At 39.7% G+C, this 13,918-nt stretch overlaps 1 protein-coding gene across 6 annotated transcripts in view; it reads left to right on the top strand.

The window, feature by feature from the left end:
* The window catches only part of PHTF2 (putative homeodomain transcription factor 2), a 66,250-nt gene that overhangs the window by 11,946 nt on the left and 40,386 nt on the right, over positions 1 to 13,918 (top strand). The gene's annotated exons all lie outside the window — the stretch shown is intronic.

Below are 13,918 nucleotides of genomic sequence, written 5' to 3'. Positions count from 1 at the left end.
AATCCTACTGCATTGTTGGTCGGCGTTGTATGTGTGACAGTGAAGCTTTTCTTCCAGAAGTTAATAAATACCTAGTGACCATACCTTATGGAGTGGAAGAGCTTTTGGTCCGTTTTGAAAACCCCTCACCTCCTTGGCTACTTAGACTGTGGAAAAAAAGAAAGAAAATTTTCTTTCTTGGTATGATGTTAGTTAAGGTACTCATGAGGAGAAAGCTGCCTCTGTAGCATGTAAAAGAATCATTGCATTAACGTAGAGAGAAAGAATTACATTTTCTGCTAGTATCAAGGATCTGTGTAATCCAAAGCCAAGTGAGGTGGGTTAGAGCTCTTTAGAAGTCAATTAAAAAACAAAAACAAGTGAGGGAGCAGGAAAGAGGAAAAAAAAAAAAAAAAAAAAAGAGGAGGTCTCATTTGGAGATACATCGTGTGAGAAACTCTAATGGTGTATCTTTTTGGCTCATGTTTGTACATAGAATGTTGATGTCTCTTCCAGATTTATCATTTTGATGATTTCCAGTTACCGTATTCTCTTGACATTAATATGCTAGTTAAGTCTTTTTAAAAAAAGCTGAAATTTTTCTAAGTTTTGAGATATGCTTCTGTGTTAAGATAGAAATTTAAGGTGCGATGATTTTATAGCATTTTGCCTTGTCTCTCTGTGCTTTATTAAGCTATTTTCCTTGGACCTCTAGCTCTCTTTTTGACAGTATGCATCATATCCTTAGAATAACGGCACTGGTCTTTGAAACAGAAATTTTGGTTGACTTCTATTTCAAACAACTATAACTTCTAGAAATGTAACAGTACAGATGTGCTTTCCTGAGGTCTTTTCAGCTGTGAATTAAAGGTGCAATTGGAAAAGCAGAAAAATGAATTCTGGTTGCTTAATTTATACCGAATGCTTAACTAAATATTAAAAATTTGAGAATCATTAGAATTTAATGAGGATTGTTCTGTTTTTGTACAGTGTACTCCGTACTTTCCCCATTCAGGCTTTAGAAAAAGTATTTTTGCCTATATAGTGAAGACTATGTAGGAAGGTTAAAGTACAGCCAGCCCCTCTGGCTTCTCACCAGTAGCTAGCATCTCTTTAATGGTCTGATGTAGACTTGTAGCTATGAACTTTTTAATTCTTATGTTAAAGAAGTCAAAAAGTGTATCGCTGAACTTTGAAACTTAGCAAAGTTTGGGAAGTGCTGTTGTGTGGCTTTCCTTCTCAGATTCACTTACCCTTTTCAATATGTACAGAGGTAGTTGGAAATCCTTTATAATATACTGTGGTTTTTGTTCTGTTTTAAAAAGATTTGTAAGATGATTTTTAGGAAGATTTAGTCTGACAAAATTCAGTGCAGGTTCTCATGAAAGGGAAAGGTGATGCTTATTACAAAAATCTTTAAATAAGCTGATTTTACCTGCTTCTACATTCTCTCATAAATTTCATTCAATCAAACTGTTGCATGCAAAAGCACCGAGTTGTGTGCCTGAATGGCCAGGATCTCGTGTGCAATGCTAGAGATGCTGGCTATCAGATCCCCGTCATGTCTCTGAGGTTTTTTGGTTGGTGGTGACAAACTAGTCTTCAGACAGATCTTTTATGTGATCCGGCTTGATATATAAAGTGGTCATTTGATGCGAGCAAGAGTCTGAAGTCTCCGTAAATCTTAGGTGAAGTTCCTGCATGTTGTCTGTTTTTTGTCGTTTGTTTGAAATGCACGTCTGTGGTCCTGTTGGACACACAGGAGAAGGAATGCCGTATGTGATATGCTGCAGCTTTCCGCCATCCTGATTTTAGGAACGCAGGAGCTTCTGCTGATGAGTCACTGAGCTGCGAGCTTACAGAGAGCAGAGCAGGCCTTCTGGTCTTTGATATAAACAACCCAGTCCTCATTCTTGCTGTTCTCAGGAGACTGCCTCTGACAGGATACCTCATTATCAGCACAGGTCATTCTTTTAACCCTTGTTCTCTTTTTTTTTTTTTTTTCCCATTGATTTCACACACGTGGTTCCACTTACTGCATTCATACCAACGTCAATATTTCCTCTACAAGTCTCTGCAGGTTTTTTCAGAGCTTTGCTCAGCCAGAAATTGCAAAGTGCCTTTATGGCAAGGAGTTGTGATGAGGTGACTACTGTTACTTCGTGAAAGACTGGGCTGTCTCCGGGTGAGAGAAGGTCTTGCATAGACCAGATGTCAGTGTTTTCCACGGTGTGATCAAAATTTAATTGCAACCTGCATGCAGTCAGGAGTCTGCTAAATGAGCAGGTCCCTGCTTTGCGAATGTCCTCGCTTCAGAAATGTTGCATCTCATGCAAATGTTTTTACTAATTAGCTTGTTATTTCTGGGCCCAGTTCAGTGAAAGCTCCCCTGGATCAGGCTGATAACTCCCAGGACTATTTAACTTTGCTTTGTGTGATCCTTTCCTGGGAGAATCAAGGAATTTTTACCCATATATATTTTTTCCCATCATTTACATGTCATAGTGTTTTTTTTTTTCACCCCTATGGATCCATTGTTTGCACTTAAGATTTCAAAATAGGGAATAGGAAGAACCGTGCTAGTGGCAAGTTGGTCCCAGGCATGTTTTTGCCCCTTCTGATATGTTTCTGTTAGGTGGTTGCTTATGATGACAAAATCCTGAACTTGGTGAACTCTGAGTGCTCTCAGTTTTAAAATTTTACTTCATATTTGTCGAAGTTTTTCCACTTAGCTTGCTTTTTAAATTTGCTGATTCCTCACTACTGTAACTGAAATTGAAAGAAGGGAGGAATCAATACTTAGCTCACGCTAGCAGTAAAACGTTGCTTCTGGGCCAAGAGAGAGCCAGGGTTGCAGTAGTATTGATCAAATTAGTGTGTCTTGCCTATATGATAAAAAGTGGAAAATAAAGTATTATTTTTTTTTTCAGATAAATGAGTTATGCAAAAATCCTAATAAAGAATATGAAGAATTTAGAATATTTGTAGTCAAACATAAAGAAGTGAAAATGTATTTGAGTAGGCAGAGACTTAATGAGACTTAGATGAAATATTGAACAGATCGTTTACTCCTTGTTTTGTTTTCAGTTTGGATACTAGTTCACACTGTATTTTACAGTTTTTTTTTTGTATTTCACACTTTCTGTTTTTCCCATACTAAATTACAAAGGTCTGTTGTCTTCGCAAAAGTAAGGCAGTTTTATATTTCTTTAGAGGAAAGAGTAAAAGCAGCTGCACTCTTCCAACCCTACTTGCACGCAAGTTTTCCAGACAGCAAGCACAGAAGTAACTTTACTCATGTGAGTCATTCTATTGTCTGAAATTGAGCTTCTCACACGAGGATGATTTAGTTCTTTAATTGTTTGAAAGGTCAGACTTTTTATTACATAAACTTGTTTATTGCTGTTGCAATAGATGGAGTCTGCAATGGTCTTACAACAGTCTTGCAGACTGTAGTCTGCAGTTTTACAGTGCGTGGGAGCTCTTGATTACTGCCTTGTAAAAATACTTGGTTATTTTTAATTGGGCCGTAGGATTTGAGATTGTGTATGACACCAGTTTGTTATTTGAGACGTGGGACCACATGGACGTAGCTTTACTGCTTCCAGCGACAGCTCACGTTTCCCAGCTGGTACAAGTACTTTGAAATCTGGACAGATAAATCCTGCTGGATGCAGGCTGACTGGGTAGAAAGCGATATAAATTAAACCTCTGCTGTGTTCCTGGACATACCGAGGAGCACAGCGCTGAGATGTTTGTGCGTCTTGGTGAGGTCAGACAGGGTTTGCCAGCTCCTCTTGAGTACGTGTCTGACGCATGGGTTCCTGCAGCAAAATGGGTGTGGTGAGGGTGTCTGGAAAGGATCCTTGCTTTGATCCCTGGCTGTTCCAAGCAAGTATTCACATATGTGTACTTCGGTAATAAATATCCCTAGGATACTGTGTGCCTATCAGGATACTGACCTTGCTTCAGGTTTGTGATTGATTGAATGTTATGGAGAAAATGGTCATGATGTTTCCTCATGACCTGCTCTAAGGAACCTGCTTTGGCAGGGGGTTGGACATGATGATCTTTGGAGGTCCCTTCCAACCCCTACAATTCTGTGATCCTGTGATTCCTCAGGAAAAATGTCTGGTCCACGAGTATTTTAAAAGATTGTCAGTAGCTGATGCTGTACCTCTCTGGTCATTCAGTTCCTTTCAACTACTTTGTGTGTATTTGAAGTACTGCCTCAGTAACAGAACCTCATGTTAAAAGTAATAAAATCAATCATAATCTAAAATACCACTTGAAACTTAAACTCTTTACATTCATTTATTATAATACTTTTAAGGCTTACAGATAATTGTAGATCTGCAGTTTCTGGTCTGGTTTCCAATTTGGTGGGTGTATGTACGGTAAAAACAGAAATTTACCCTTAACAGCTCTTTGATTCTCAGTGCTCACAGAAGACTCGCCACTAAAACGGGGAGCCATACACAAATTTGTTAATCATGCTGCTGGAGAAAATTAAGATGTTTCTTCTCTGGGGGCTCTTTGTTGGTGAAGGCAGAGTAGAACTTAATGAGGCTGAATCCTGCATCTGATTGCATCTCGCTTAACTTTGCCAATGGAGCTTTGTGCTGCCCTAGGTGTCCTTCGGGTACTGCTGTTAAAGGGCACAATAAAACAAATTAGATGTTTTCTCTGTCATGGTTTTAAAGGGCAAAATTAGAGTTCTAATTGCATTAGGACCTGTAATATTTAGTGTTTTACAGCTCATTAGTTTAAGATTATGTTTGACAGCTTAATAAAGAAACAAACAAATTATATCATACCCTGAACCACCTGATTTCCTTCTTGGCACTGAAACCCTGTGATGCATTAGTGACCCTAGCGCTGAAAACAATTTTTGCCAGATGGTGTAGGTATATGGCTGTACTTCTGAGGACTTTGGATGTTGAAATTACATCAGCTCGAAAAGGTCAGCCTTGGAGTGCCAAAACTTGACAAGTACTGGAGCTGACTGTTTCTGAAAGTAATATCCCCTGGGCTCAGTGTTGGGGCCAGTTTTATTTAATATTTTTATCGAGGGCCTTTTTGAGGGGAAGTTTGTGAGTTTGAAGATGAGTGGGTTTGCAGATGACACCAAACCTTCAGTGAGTTTGCAGAGGACACCAAATTGGGCAGGAGTGTTGGTCTGCTCGAGGGTGGGAGGGCTCTGCAGAGGGATCTGGCTAGGCTGGGCTGATGGGCTATGTCCAAACACAAGACAGCTAAATACTGGGTGCTGCCCTTGAGGCACAACGACCCCATGTAGGATTATAGGGTTGTGGAAGAGTGGCTGGGAAGTTGCCTGTCAGAAAAGGACCTGGGGGTTTTGGTTGACAGCTGAACACGAGCCAGCAGTGCTCAGGTGGCCAAGAAGGCCACCAGCATCCTGGCTTGTGTCAGGAATAGTGTGGCCAGCAGGACCAGAGGGGTGATTGTCCCCTTGTACGTGGCAGTGGTGAGATCACACCTCATGTACCGTGCTCAGCTTTGGGCCCCTCGCTACACAGATATTGAGTTGCTCAAGGGTGTGCAGAGGTGAGCAATGAAGCTGGTGAAGGGTCAAGAAAACATCTGGGGAGCAGCTGAGGGAGCTGGGGCTGTTGAGTCTGGAGAAAAGGAGGCTGAAGGGAGACCTCATTGCTCTCTACAACCACCTGAAAGAAGGCTGCAGTGAGGGTGTCGGTCTCTTCTCTCAGGTGACAAGCGATAAGACGTGAGGCAACAGCCTGAAGTTGTCCTAGGGGAGGTTTAGACTGAGGCTGAGGAAGAATTTCTTCACAGAGAGGGGAGGCAGGCATTGAGCAGGCTGCCCAGGGGAGCGCAGTCACCTTCCCTGGAGGTATTCGAGATGTGTGGATGTGGCATAAAGGGACGTGGTTTAGTGGTGGACTTGGTGCTGTTAGGTGATGGTTGGCCTTGGTGATCTTAAGGGCCTTTTCCAACCTAAAGAACTATGTGATTATGAAAGCACTGAGAGGAAAAATGCATATTTAGCAAAGTTGTCTTCTATGCAGCACTGAAATTGGGTACTGAAGCTGTCAGCTGACCAAAAAGTGGGGGTTACCTTCAGCACCCTGTTTTTCTGAAGAAAGTCTCATTTGTGAATCTTGTGCAGGGGATTCAGAATCACCCAAAACTACAGTGTGGTTGTACAAAGCAGTCTCACATCTTGCCTGGCTGCTGGCTCCCGTGCCTGCTTTGCTTTCCCACAGACATCCGTGCACTTCTCTGGTGAGTTTGGTCAGGGACCTAAACCAGTTAAAACTCAGACTGAAGGAGCTGAACCTGTCTGTGAGAGGGTGAGCTGCAAACCCCTCTGTTTGTAACAGCAATTCTCAAATTGTTTCGCTATGCCTCATGAAGCTATAATCTAGCATTTTCTTTCCTCTTCCTGAGAGAACTGAATTATCTTTCAACCACACACAAGAATGTGCTGGCACAAGGCAGGGGCGCTGTGGGAAGTGGAAATAATCAGGGGCGTAAGGGCAGTGCTGTTACAAAATCAGAGTGGCAGTGCTGGTGAAGCTGCCGGATTTTCAGTGGTCTTCAGGGAATGAAACTGAGCAGCGAGGCTGTCAGAGTGGTTTTCTTTTCCCAGTTATTTCTCAAGGCTGTTTTGTTTTGTGCAAGTACATAATTGTAAGAAAAAATATCGCTCTCTGTCCAGCTCAAGTGAGACACAGCACTTAGGATGCTACGTCCAGTTTTGGGCTGCCCAGTGCAAGAAAGGCATCGATACACTTTGGGAAGCTCGGTGGAGGGCCACCAAGATTGTCATGGGGCTTCTTGCCTTCAGAAGAGAGGGCAAAGGGGACAGCATAATGCTATTGTAACTGCCACCTTGGGTGGCTGTGGAGAGGACGGAGCCAGGCTCTTCTCAGAGGTGTGCCGGGACTGCATGAGGGGCAATAAACACAAGTTGAAAAGGGGGAAGTTCTCATTAGGTGTAAAGAAAGAAAAATGTTTACCACGAGGGTTGCCAAGATGGGATCCCAGAGAGGCTGGAACTTCGGAGGTCTTCACATCTTCCTTGGGTGAGCTCTTGAGCAACCTGACGTAACTGGAGCTGCTCTGCGTGACGTCCTCCAGAGGTTCCAGCAGTTCTGCGATGCCTTTGGTCAGACAGCTGAAGATGAGTAACATGACGATGAGGGGGTTGCACTGTGCTTTAGCAGCAGATGGAATCCCGTTCTGTTTGTGCTGCTGTTTTGTTTGTGCTCAGTGGGCATTTAAGCCACAGAAATGGGATCTAAAGCTACCTCTGGCATCCAGTGTACATCACGAGGAAATGGCTTAGGGTAGCTGTTGGTCAGCCCTTCACTGCAGTTCCAGCTGCCAGCTGTTTCCAAATATTCTTACACATATAGTTTTATTTAATTGTGAGATGAAAAAAGTAGGTTTCATGCTCTTAGTAGATACGCCAAAATCTGTAAACGTCTACTCAGGGCAATAAGTAAAGCTGGCTGATGTTAACAAGAATTAATTTATATTGACAGATGCAGAAAAAGCATTGGTACATAGTTGATCAATGTTCTCTCCAAGAGAAATAATTACACTGCTGAACTACAGGATTATTGCCTTTGCTGCAATGTGGATCAGTTCATATAAGAAATAAAATGGGGTTTAAAATAACTTGTAATAAATTTGTTCTGTGCTTTCAGAAAACAAAAATTTATGATATTGATAAGTACATACTTCAACATGAACTAAATCTGAGGCATTTTAGTTGTTTAAAATCAATATTATTTGCATAGAAATGTATACATCAGTTAATATTAAAAACATCCTGATACAGAAGTTAATACAATTTTTGAAGAATGGTGACTGTAAAAAGCAATAAAAGTGTATTAGCCAGTAAGTTAATGCTAAATATTTTACTAAGGTGTTAAAGACTTAATTTCCTTGGTAGACAGACCAAAGCAACTTCGTTCTTTATTCTCCAATTTCTCTATCTCGTATCTTTTGGATTTGTAATAGTATTATAGTGTTGTTTATCAAAATGTTTAGAGGTTTTAAAGGACAAAGCTTTAGCATGCAGGTTTCATTCTGGGTAAATATTAAAGTTTTAAGATCCAGCAGGGAATGCTATGTATTCTTTGGATTATAATCTTTGCTAGCCTGCTTTGTCATAAATTATAAATGTCTCCTGAAATATTGATCAATTCCATTAGAATCAGAAGGCTTTGTGAGTATTGGGCTACATGTTGATACCATCACTACATTAGCTTAAAGTGAATATCAGTGTCCTTCACAAAGCTCAAATTCAGTCTCGATGCAAACGTGGCCTATCGATCAGCTTCTTATGAGACAGACACCGGGAAGAAATAATACGCAGTGCAGACCTTTTGAGTAGTGAGCTTTATATGAAATCAGAATTAGCTGTTTTTGGTAACTTAACTTCTTATTTAAGCTAATTGCCGTTATTTGTTATAAAAACAAGCCATAAAGATGTCAAATTTTAGATAGGTAAGGAAACACAATCAAATGCTTTCTGAGGTATTTGATTGGGAAGGAAGAAGTGCAATTGTTTTAGATAATTTCAAGCTGCACATATCCCCAGCAAATGTTATGAGGGGACTGCACTTAAAGGATCTCAAAATTATTTATACTTCATAGCTTTGTCAGGTGAGTTTAGTTTATTTTCCTCAAAAGGGGGAAGGAACTTGTTTACTTGCATAGTTTAATATCCCCTGTCAAGTCACGTACCACTGTATACATATATTATATATTTCTTGACAATTGTGAGGAAAAAAAACATTTTTTTTGAGCAAATCTATTTTAAAATCTGACTCTGACTCTGTTAATTAAGGATGCTACCCTCCAAGTTTATTGTTGCTTTTCAAATTACACAACCTAGCTGTGCTCACGTGAAATAGTGCAATATAGAAGCAGTGATTACCTATAATAGTTCAAAGCTTAGCTCATTTTATCGTCTCTCCTGTTGCTGAGAAAGGTTTGAAATATATGAACACATACGTATATATGTGGTTTAGCGAGCCCAATGGATTTTGATGTTTTCAATAAGTTTTCACCAGAAGAAATATTCTTTTGGAAACTGGAATAGGGGGTTATGGAGCATTTTCCCATTTAAATAATTTTAAAAAATGAGCTAAAGTATTTCTAAAAGAATCTAAAAGCATTAAAAATGTGTCAGTCCCTTCTAGGTGGAACTTCTAACAGGCCACCCACACTTTATTTTTTTTTTCTTAATGTCTCTCTGGCTACACCTGAAGCAATGCTTTTCCATTGTGAAAGAACACAGGCAGGATTTTCAGTCTTTGCATGTAATCCCTGATGTGCCGCAACTTGCAGCAGCTGCGTGGAGAATTGCTGTTAACTCTGCGAGTACACAAAGGAGCAGAATTCCTTTCATCTTCTCAGCTGGGCCTTCAGTGAGGCAAGGTGTCTCGATGACTGAACATTTTAGAGGTAACTGATCTGGATAGGATCTTGGCACTGAGGAAGCTTGTGATGCATGATTAAAACGAAATTTGTATAAAAGAACATCTGCCAGTTGATCCACTTCTGCTACAGGAAGGCTGTACCATAGTTTATTCTACTCATAGCATATTATCAACAGGTTCCTGCAACAGGGAGGGTACTGCTGCTGATCCTTGGTGATGAAAGATAACTTGAATTAACAGGCTACTAAAAAAGAAATCAAGGAAGACCTTTTTTCTTTTTTTTTTTTTTTAAGGTTAATTTACTTTCTGCCAAATCCTTAACAACCAAACAAAAAGCTATAGAATACAAACTTCACTTCGTGATCCCTTTTGATTATTTAGATATTTTGTAAATTAGAAAAAGTTTCTGTGATAAAGCTGATTAAAATTAGGATAATGTTTTATATTTTGCTTGAGAAAAAGAGAAGCCCAGTTGTAGACTGGACCAATGGACTGAAAATACCAGTGACAGACTATCGTACAAATAGTCTTGCACAAAATCTTGAACAGATTATAAAAGCATTAGTTGTTGTACAGTTAAATTGGATTGGAAGTTAAATTGGACAGTTTGTAGACTCTTATACTTCCTTGAGGGATACTGCAGAACCTGTGAGTATAATGGACAAGAAAGTCTGGGCAGGGTTGGTAGCTTCAGGCATGCACAGGTATTTGAGTGAATTTGGGCCTTCCCATCAGTTTAACGGGTACAGGCACAGGAAACTTCAACACCTACAAAACCCTAGGGACAGCTGCATATAGATAGAAAGCTTGCTTTGATCAAGTTTTCTGTATATTTAAATTCTTCATGCTGGAAGTGTGAACAGTCTTATCTCTAGAAGCTTCTTCCTTCATTTAATTTGCCTTTAGAAGTTAACTTCTTTGGCATTGCTAGATGTTTGTCTTTTAGGTGTCCTGCAGATACGCACGGTTTCAAACAACTGCTTGAATAACAAAGAGCCAGAGCCTGCGTGTAAGCATCTGACAACTTTATATTTAGATTTAACAGGAAACATAATTTAGATGGAAATACTTGTAAATCAAAACTCTTTGAAGATGGAATTGACTGGTGTTCTTGATAATTTTAGACTAGGAAGGTTTGCTAGGATTAGTTTACATACTTGAATTCATTCGTTCCATTTAATTTGTACAGCCATTCATTTATTTTTTTTTTCTCACGTCTGGTAATTATTATATGTTATAACTTGGCTTGTCACTGAAAAGCTCTTTCCAGTGAATCCTGCAAGATGTGTCCTACCAAAATTAGACACGTTTTCCTGATGTAAGCTAGCAGAAAATGAATGTTTGTTTTTCACTTGTCTTTTCTGTCAGTAACACTGGTTCTACTGATTTTTGTTTAATGTGGGAAATGAAGCGTGCCAGTATGATAGTTTGTAAGAGCAGCTTTCTTTGCATGTATTCCTTCTGATACGTTTGCAAGAGAAGTATCGATGGGTACTTATGCAGGTGGAGAGAAAGGAAAATGAACGTCAGGTATAAATGTGATGTGCTGAGCACACGTGTGCACTCCCTAAAGTGGCTCTAAAACTTCGTTACAGCACAAAAAGGTGAAATTATGTAGATAAAATAATTTATGAGGGATTATAATGACACTTGCTCTCTGTAATTATCCCTTTAACTCTTTTCAGGTTGCAGCAGTATGCTTTACCTAACAGCCCCATGTTCAGATTTTAATAGTTAAAGTAGATCAGAAGAGACTGGCCAGATCCACTGAAAGCTGAAAAAGAGCATCTTTGTGATTTTTTTTCTCTGATTTTGACTCCTACTGTAAGAATTACTTTATGGAGTAATGTTAAAAGAAAAACATGAATGGAAAAATCCCTACCTCTTGTCCTTTTTTTTTTTTTTTGGAGGCAGAAGCTGCTGCCTAGTCTTGAGGGAGAAGAAATGTTTGCAGGAAAATATAAGTAAGCCAAATTTCAAATTAGTCAACTTGCTTGCCTCAGATGTCTTCTGAAATCTATCTCCCGGAATTCCTTTAACAAATGACCTATTATTTGTTTGCAAGAAGAACGCTCTTTTAAAGACCCTTTCAACTCTAAAAACCAGTACCAGCTATGAATGGAATGAGAAATACAGAGTTTGCTTTTCAATTTTATTGGCACAAAGGCATCCCCATTTGTTTCTTGCGTAATCGAGTGGGAGACAGACTTTTCTGTCTTTGTAGAAAGAAAGCTTTTTTGGAAGCAAGGGGGAAAGACACAATATTATCCAGTACAGAAAACTCGCTCAGGAGTTGCTCTTCTCAGTAAAGCTCATGAAAAACAGGAAGATCAGAAATTTCATTTAAAATTTATTTCAAGAAGAAGCCAGAGCAATTTGATATAAATGCCTGGGTGGAGTGGTTATTCAAGATATTGACTTTTTAATTGCTGGCAGATCTCCAGATGGAGTCAGCTCTTAAACTTCCTTTATTTTAATTAGTTTAATTATAGCAAGTGCTTAATCTGTCCAGTACAGTGCCTGACTTCCCCTTATTTTCCACAGTCTGTTTTTTTCTAAATGCCAGGTGCTAAGTATTTCTTAATATTACCAAAACATCAGTAGATTATTTTTTTTAACATTTTAAGGCAGTGAGCTGAAAATTGTTTGCCTGCTTAGATCTTGTGAATGAGAAATACTAAGCAAATATGAAAATGGGCAATTTGGTTTACTATTCTCACTTACAGTTTTAGACATGCCTTGGACTTTATATAAATTAGAATTTATAAATCTATAAATTAGATTTAAAAAGACATTGAAAAGAATCTATAAATTATTTTTTTCAATGGGTCAGATTTGGAGGCAGAGAACATGCCTCCAGACTGCCATAATGACTGTCTTGGCCTGCTTTGACTTCCCTTGATATCTTTTTGTGTTTATTGCTGGATACAAGATTTTAGTCTTCGTTGTTGAAGATTAAAATAGGAGAAGACAAATCAAAACAACGCTTTTTGGCTTAATGTATATGCACTTGTGCTCAGGTCTTTTGTGCCTGTTGTGGTTTAACCCGGCCGGCAGCTAAACACCACGCAGCCGTTTGCTCACCCTCCCCCCTCCCTCTCTGGGACGGGGGAGAGAAATGGAAAGTGAAGCCCTTGAGTTGAGATAAAGGCAGTTTAATAAGACAGGAAAATAATAATAATAATAATAATAATAATAATACAATGGTGATAATAGGTAAGTAATAATAGTATGTACAAACAAGTGATGCACAATGCAATTGCTCACCACCCGCTGACCGATGCCCAGCCTAACCCCGAGCAGTCCGGCTCCCTCCCCCCGGCTAGCCACCCCTATATATTGTTTAGCATGACGTCAGATGGTATGGAATACCCCTTTGGCTAGTTTGGGTCACCTGTCCTGGGTCTGTCCCCTCCCAGCTCTTACTGCACCCCCAGCCTGCCCGTTGGCAGGACAGAGCAAAAGGCTGAGATGTCCTTGGCTTAGTATAAGCACTGCTCTGCAACAATTAAAGAATCGGGGTGTTATCAGCACTCTTCTCATCCTAAGCCAAAACACAGCATTCCACCAGCTACTAGGAAGAAAATTAATTCTGTTCTAACTGAAACCAAGACAGTGCCTATCATAGTTTGGGAATTGAATGAGAAGCTGTCTTCTCGAAGTGGGGTTGGATTTAGGCAGGTTCACCCAAATACTGTGGGTGGTTCTCGCCTCCCTGTCAGGTGCTTGGACCATAGACCATACTGGTTGTATCAACTCTCTTTATAGTCAATAAAGGAACTTTGAATGAGTTCCCCTCTGAACGTGCATCTGCCTTGCTCACGCAACCCAAAAGTGATGTTGTACGTGCCTGATCAGAATTTGGTGATGGGAACCAAGCTTCAGGTGTCTAGCAGTTGGTATGTGTTTGTATATGTACATATAGAGAACTGCTGGGTTGGAAAGCTTTAAAACCTACATAGTAAAACAGATCATTGCTGAGAGTTATCTAGGAGCACTAGGCATCAAAACAAGCTGATTGTCTTTGGTAAGTTATTACAAAACTTGGATATATTGTCTCACACACTGACTTGTGGTTGGCACTGTATCCTACCTTCAGTCTTACAAATACACAGTTTTCTACACCGATGTGAGGAGGTTGGAGTCTAGGAGAAAACCAATTCCTTTGTATTACGAATTTTTGACTAAAATCTTGTCTACATTTAGGCAAAACTAAGTTCAGAAATGTTTCACAAATAAATAGACTGGCAGCCTATTGAGTCTTTAAACCTTAGACAACTTTTAAGTAATGCCTGGCCTCAGAAAAAAAATAGCTCAGGGTACAAGGGAAAGGTTAGTTGAGTTTTGGAATAGGTCTACTTGGAGCATTATTTATTTCATCAGTGATTCGGTGAGGAAAATGCTGTTTCCTGATATTCTTTGCGCACTTTGTGTATTCCCTGGCCTGTAATCTGGTTGCCTACCAGCCTGCCCCTATTTTTGTTGCTTTGCGGTCTGAAGAG

The sequence above is a fragment of the Anas platyrhynchos genome, chromosome 1, assembly GCF_047663525.1.
Source record: "Anas platyrhynchos isolate ZD024472 breed Pekin duck chromosome 1, IASCAAS_PekinDuck_T2T, whole genome shotgun sequence".
In the NCBI taxonomy this organism is placed as follows: domain Eukaryota; kingdom Metazoa; phylum Chordata; class Aves; order Anseriformes; family Anatidae; genus Anas; species Anas platyrhynchos.
The sequence above is the reverse complement of the archived record's forward strand: the minus strand, read 5'-3'. Positions and strand labels throughout refer to the sequence as shown.